Source organism: Pavona decussata, unplaced genomic scaffold (genome assembly GCF_977016875.1).
Source record: "Pavona decussata unplaced genomic scaffold, jaPavDecu1.1 SCAFFOLD_130, whole genome shotgun sequence".
Taxonomy (NCBI): domain Eukaryota; kingdom Metazoa; phylum Cnidaria; class Anthozoa; order Scleractinia; family Agariciidae; genus Pavona; species Pavona decussata.
In genome coordinates this window covers 2,196,464-2,203,901 of record NW_028145544.1, presented here as the reverse complement: position 1 = coordinate 2,203,901, position 7,438 = coordinate 2,196,464, and the positions used below count along the sequence as shown (strand labels likewise).

The following is a 7,438-nucleotide window of genomic DNA, read 5'->3' as shown; positions in this document are numbered from 1 at the left end:
TTGAAAATGAAGGCCCAGGTAAGACCCATGGCCCAACCTTAGTGTGATACTACAACGAATTTTACCAGTTTACTTCGACCTTTCAGCGAGTAATGCATTTTGCTGCTGTAGATCTTTTTTTTGCATCCCGCCCGACAATCCACGTAAGAAACGAGACACTGCAGTCTCATTTTTGGACAATATAGATAAAAAATATATACAACTTTCTAAAATTTCCTTGATGTCCTTGATCCAGAACGGAAACTCCACTGTCACCGGCCGCGTTCAGCAGAACCAGGGAGCAGAACGCAGGCTGGGAACTAGGAAAAACTCGCGTTGCACTATGGGATGCAGCTGCTGTCGAGCGTGCTTTTTTTCACCTTCGGCGCGAAAACTTAAAAAAAACCCGTGAAAAAACAGTCCAAAACAGGTCAGTTTGCACTCTAAAACGTCCTAAAATGTTTTAATTTTCTTCTATATATGATTTACATTCAACTTTATTTCATGAAGTGATTGTTTTCACCCTGTTTACAGTTGAAAACGAGTTTCCGAAGCGCCACGTGCAAATTTGCTAGCTTTATGGCCGTCGTAGTGCTGGTGCGTGATTTTTACCTTCTTCTTTGTACTAAGAAAGAGAGTTGACTGACTGCAGTACTGCAATTTGCCAGGTAAGGCCAAAGGGTCTTGTATCTGTGGTTAACCTATCTGGGAGATGTTAGATAATTAAGCTTAATACCAGCGGTCTTGGTCATTCATGTTTATTTATAAATTAAGAACTTTAGTTTACTATTTTCACTTGAATGACGCTTCATTTCTTTAATTATAATTGTGATTTCTCAGTGAGGAGTCAGTAAAAGGTTTGTCAATGTGCAGGGTGTTTTTAAAGGGCCGTTTACAAGACAGCTCAAAAAATGCAACCCGTTAAAAAGAGGAATGTACCCATAATACGTAGGTTTTTCCAAAGAAATATCGGCGCTGTGTTTGGGTCCGTAGGCGCCTGTGAACTCAAAACAGCTTGGATATTTCTTTACAAAAATTATGGGTACCATACCATACCATTTTTTAACAGGTCTGTACCACTTTTTACCTGTTGAGTAAATGGCCTTTAAAACGAAGACCTAAAGGGCCATTTACTCAACAGGTAAAAAGTGGTACAGGCCTGTGTCATTTTTCTACCTCTCGGGTAAACGTCCCTTGAGAGTGAAGACACTTGATCCCAAACCAAAACCGCTGATCTAAAATGAAGTCCTCCTAATGTGTGGTTCCAGAAAATATCCATACCCCCTGCGGAAGGTTTTTCACTTTAGACGCCCCCGCCCCTCTGGAATTTCCATTCCAGGGGGCTCTTTGATGACCTCCCATCCCCCCAGGCTTTTAGCCAGGCGGCCGTCCAGCCGTCCAAAGGACGGCCACTTCTCAGAAATGGGAGATTTTTGACGGCCTGTTTTGGGCGGCCATTTACGAACTTCTGTGCTTAATGTAACAAAACATTGTCTATAAATTAATAAAACGTACATTCCTTTTTGCTCTAAAGAGTTGTTTTAGTGTTGCTGTTGTATTTTTCTTCTATATTAACACTTTTTAGCGAGTTTCCTTTCTGTTTTGATCAAAAGAATCAAAGTTGAAGAAAGGATAGCTTAGTAAAATTATCAAGGAAAAACAGCGGTTTAATAGGTAAATTGAAAGACGTTTACAGCTGTCAGAATCGCGGAAATCTGGTCTATAAGGTTTCAATTTTTCAAAATTTTCTGGGGGAGCATGCCCCCAGACCCCCCTAACCCTATGTGGGCCTTTAAAAGTTGGACTCCCACTTTCAAAATCCTGGCTAAAAGCCTGCATCCCCCTATATGAATATATGATGCTGGATTTTAATTTAGCAAGTAGTTTGATGGACTTTGAAAACCCAGTTGAAAACTGGCTGCATGCACAAGAAAGCCGCTGTGCTAGCTGGATGAATTGTTGACAGTTTTAGTTAATAATCAAAACGTCAAATGAAGTAGTCGGTAGTTCACGTCTTGGCACTTAATAGTCATCTCTGTACTGAGTTCTTGATTGATATAGAAATAAATTTGAGAAAGAAAACAAGTTTCAACGTTTTTACGTAAAGTTTATATCAAATAAACCAGCACCAGCATTTTAAGTTGTAAAAAAACAGTGTGATTCTATGTGTTATGATGAGCCTTTATTACAGAAGGTGCCTACTTTTGTTACTGCGCAATTATTACGTTCTGTGCACCTCAAGATACGCGGGTTTCCTATGGGTGGTGCCTATAATACAGGGATATTTTTGCGCGGTTTAAAACTATGCGGAGAAAGCAGAACTATAAGCAAGTGCTCTTGGTATCCAAAAAGAAAATTGGGGTTTTTTGCATTTTTGAGCAATAATAAAGCTTCAATTTGGAAAAAAAATGCCATACATTGCTTGTATTTTACTGTTTTTTAGTATAATTGTTGCTTAATTATCTCTAAAAAAATGTGTGGTTACCCCAGTTTTCTTTTTGGATTTCAATATAGCCCTCGCTAATAATATTCACTACCGAATGTAAATCATTTTGACAAATAAACTCGCAAGAAACAGTCAAAGTGCATGTGGGATGGTTCGCAAGCGCACCCATCCATCCTTAAGGTGGCTTACTACAGTTTTTCCGAGACTTAGTAGCGCGCGCTATGATAGCCTGCCACACGTCAGTATTTGTCGCGCGTGCAAAGATGACGCAGGTAACCACAAGAAGTAACAAAAACCACTTCAGCACTTGAAAGGCGTCAAATCTCTTTGGTATATGTAGCGATAGTTTCAAAACTCCGTTCAAACATGTTATCAAGCCTAGGGCCAAAAAAATATGGCAAAAAAGTTTGAAAAGCATTTCGTAAAAGAGCTCTAATTTACTGTACCTTTCTCGCACGCGATACCTGGCGTTACATGAGCGCGCGCTTAAATAAAGTGCATGCGCAATTCAATTCTCGTCCGAGGTTGTAAAAACCTGTCTTTGATCGAGGATTGCTCGAAAACTTACCGTACAACTTATGATGAAATTTTCACGGTTGATTTGTTCGGGTGAATCACGTTTGGAGCCAAAATTTTTGAAAAATCTGTAAGACAGATTTTGAGCTATTTTTGATTTCACATTCTCTTAGTTTGCACAAAAACTGTCTTACAGATTTTTATTTTACTATGCATGAATGTTAAATCAGACCCAATTTCTTATTCCTGAAATTTTCAGGTGGGGTCATACGGGTAGAATTTGAGAAAAACGTGACTTAACCTACTAGTGCCCAGTCTCTTATTATGTACTCGGTCGCTTATTTTGGCTATTTGCTGACGTTTAATTGTTCAAATTTCACATAGAATCGTAAAAGACTTAAGCAAACAGTAAATAGTGAAGGGAAAAACAGCTTGGAACCTTTTTATAAAAGAGTTAAAAGTTGTGGCCTTATACTCCATTAAAACTGTAGTAAGCCACCTTAATTGAATGTTTACAGGCTATGCTGAGATGTTTTCACTCCCTCCTCTTGCATACTCCCTACAATCTAAACACCTGGATCAGGCTGGCTCAACTCTAAATTAAATTAACTATGTTTTCAGGCTAATTCTCTACAACTGCTGAAATTATTAATTAAAAATAATTGCAAGAATCTCTCACTGTAGTTGTTTTTTATCATTATAATTGAATTACATAGGCATGATGGCAGTTTACTAACAAACATTTTTCTTCATCTTGCAGAATGCTCTACACCATTCATCTGTTATAGAATTAAAGCACATCAGTCCAGATGAATTCAAGATAACATGAACACAAATTAAGGTGATTATCTTGAGGTGCAACAACAACAACAACAATTTATTTGTACCTAAAAAAGAATGAAATTACAATTAATTAATTTTGGTTTGAACAAGAAAGTTGGTAGCAGGGCACCCTTGTCCTTTCTGAGAGTCCTTTTTAACTTGTGAATGCCTGCATGCGCCATGAACGAGTTATCTTAATGTGATCACTCAATCAATCAATGGAATCGATGGATAAGAAGGAATCAGAGTGCATGACTGTGTAATTTAATTGTTTAATTTTTTATACATAATGCAATCCTTGCAATGTGGCATGGTGTCCACAAATCTTTGTAGTGTAGTTTGATGCAAGTATCGCTTCACAGTTACCACTATTCACTTCTGTATTGACGAGTTGGCTCATAGGAGCCTTTGATTTTTAAAAACAAAACAGTTCTTCATTTTTCAGTCGCATGCTCTACACCTGATTCATCTGTTATAGAACTAAAGCACCTTATCAAGATCAAGATCAAGATCAATTCAAGATCATCAAGAGCACAGTTGAAGGTGATTATTTTGAATTGCAATGTCCTCAGTCTAATTAAGAGACGTTTTTGTTATTAATTAATTAATTAATTTTTAATTAATTTTATCTAAAAAGCAATGTCCAGTGAGTTGGCACAATCTCAAGTGGAACAAGCTCTGAGGAATATTTTCAAAGCTTCTGTATACTATTGCTATGCATAATATAATTTAACCATTCTGAGGTATTATCCATGGGCGCTTTCCATTCGACCAAAAATTCCGGAATGAAATTTCGAGTATCCCATGTGACGAATGGAACAGTATTTTCCGGTTGGTTTGAACCAAGCCGTCCCAGTCCATCACGTACCAATTTTCGCGCGAAAATACCAAATAAACAGGGGAATCAAAAAATGGCGGACTCTTTGTCTATTTTACTTGCTTTAGAGTTGCTCGACGACTATGAAGTTGAAATAAGCGAAGTATTGGACGAGGACGATGATATAACGCTGTTCAGTGTGGGTAGTTCCTACATGCGCAGGAATTTACAGTCAACCCAGGTCACGCGTGAACCAGGGTTGTAGCTAAGAAATTTGTCTGTCGGTTAGTTGAGAAATTGAGCCGGCTAAAGAAGGCGCGAAGTGTCTTCTGCCGTCGGCGGAGCCGACGAAGGGGTAGTTATGGGAGGGGGTCGCCCCCTCCCATTAGGGGGGTATGGGGGGCCTTCCCCAGGAAATTTTGAAAAATTTAATTCAACTTGGTGCACTCTGGTGAAATCTAGGGGCTCTTTTATGCAGAAAGAAACAACCATTAAAGAGAAGGTCAGCTGTGCCGCAGTTTGAAACGTGTGGTACAGAGATTCACCCTGAATTTATTCAACATTTTCTCCCTCGCTTTGGCGTTTCCATATTTCCTTCGTGTGGTTTTCGTTGTTTGGCGTTCCTTGAACTCTCTACCAGGTCTGTTCACTGTGCCCCTAAGGAGAAAGACAGACCTTCTGAGCAGACAGTGCTTTGTTTTACTTCGTCAATCTATGCTGTTTTCTTAATTCTCTTTTTGGGGAGCCCACTAAAAGAATAGTTCTTTATTTAAACACGGTAAAATCCATCAGGAGTAATAAAATTAGAAATAACCTAACTCTCCTAAACAAAATTCAAAACCTAACTACAGCTAATGTAATCTAACTAAAACCCGTTTTTCATAAATGCCGTGTATACTCTTAGCTCTAACATTAAAAATGAAAATTCGTGCTTGAGATTTTCAATATTTACTTAAACTTAACATTAAAGTAATGAGAACGAAAGCTACATCGCTTCCCATTCGTGCCGAAAAGATAAGTGCTTTTAAGTTTGCACCAGAATATCAGATAATCGATTCTTATAAACGCTTAGAACTGCAAACAAAAGAGCTGTCCACTCGGTCGTTCAGCTGTTCATCCAGTTTCGCGGGTTCGTTCACTCGGTTTCTCGTTCGTTCGTTTTCGCCGGCAAGCACTCGGCGGACCGTTTACGTTTCTGGTTTGTTCAGTTATTCCTCCATTTGCCCAGTTCTTCTTGCTATTCATGAGCATAAACATGTTATAAACAATAAAATTTAACCAATTAAAAGCTGTATTAAAACATTACGAAGCATTCCCTGTCATGCTACAGAGAAAGACTTATTCTTTCTCCGATCTGGCACAAATACCTGGTAACAAACTCGTTCCCAATCATTTGCAAACGTGTTGACAAGATGGCGCTCGCAGAAAACGGAAAGAGGACACGGTAAACAAGTTCTCAAAACAAGACTTTATTTCAATTACTTTATGGCATCGATACTCAAGGTAGTCAGGAGTTTATTCAACCTTTTCGCTTAAAATATATTATTCTAAATCGAACAATTGCTTGTGGGTAACTAAAGAACTGTTCATTGCCCTTTTAACCGAGTGTTTGCCACCCAAAATTCAGCCGGCGATGACCTCTTTCCCAGCCGGCGAATTTCGCCGGCAGCCGGCGCTTAGCGACAACCCTGGATACTATATTTTTGAAATTTGAACGGAGTTTTGAAATTTACATGTCAGTTTTGAAAATCATCGAGATTGCAGCTGGAGTTCCCGTATAAATTTCCCTAGCTTATTGACAGTATAAAGCTATGAATTTTTCTTTACATTGCAAAATTGAATATTTCAAGAATAACAATTGTTTCCCAAGTATTTTGAATCTTTTTTTTCAGTTAATGCGTCTTTTTCGGAACGATTTCCAGAGAAATGTCCAACATTCCATTCACACGTCGGACATTACAAAGAGAAATTCGAATGTCCATTTCATTCCTGGAAATACTGTTCACGCGTGACCTGGGTTGACTGTAAAGCGAGTCCGCGACTACTTTGAGGGCACGATACCTCTCTATTTTCCTCGATTTTCGGGCTCTGAGAAACTGGGCGCGAGCAGGAATGGTCGAATGGAACGGAATTTTCCGGTTATTCCGATTTTCCGGAATTTTAGGCCAACCTCGTGAGGTCGCCCAAAATTTCGGAATGAAATTCCGGAAAATGTCTGTTCCATTCGCTCCCAAAGCCGGAATTTCCGGAATTTTTGGTCGAATGGAAAGCGCCCCATGTATGAAATTCACAAAGCTCTTAAGTGCTTGGTTGCAAGTTGAATTTCTAGCACCCATTAAAAATCTTCAACCACTCACACTTGGATCAATTCTCAACATGCCTCATGTACATGTTATCAGCTTCTCCATGGGGTCAATCTCCCGGTTTAACTTGCAAAGGTCAGACTGCAAAATCAGTCAAGCAAACTTGAGGAATTTCTCCAGGGGTGTGCAGTCAGCTTTCACTCAGGGGAAAATCTTCCTGATACCCTCGGTATCTCATATACACGTAAGCACGGAAAGAAAGAACTTTTTGACTATAGTCTGGGACTGATTTCAACATTAGCCTTGAATATTGTCTATATGATGTATTTGTTGGGTGATTCCAGAAAATATCCATGCATACCCTACAATGAGTGGTATCAATATTGTTACCCCCTTGCCTTTGAAAATTCCAAAATGCTATACACCCATGCCCACAAAATGTGTACTGTATTTTCTTCAATATACAATCTTTCAAAAAAAGAAGATTTCTGGAAAAAAGGGAAAGAATTCTGCAGAGATCTTTCCATCCAGTAAATGTTGAATGAACATTGCAGT

General features: G+C 38.9%; 1 long non-coding RNA gene across 1 annotated transcript; it reads left to right on the top strand.

The window, feature by feature from the left end:
- The first annotated feature begins 298 nt into the window (after positions 1-298).
- LOC146468626 (uncharacterized) lies at positions 299-4,305 on the top strand. Its single transcript, XR_014867445.1, has 4 exons — positions 299-409; positions 514-647; positions 3,702-3,782; positions 4,209-4,305. It is a non-coding gene; the product is annotated as an uncharacterized LOC146468626 (long non-coding RNA).
- Positions 4,306-7,438: the final 3,133 nt, after the last annotated feature.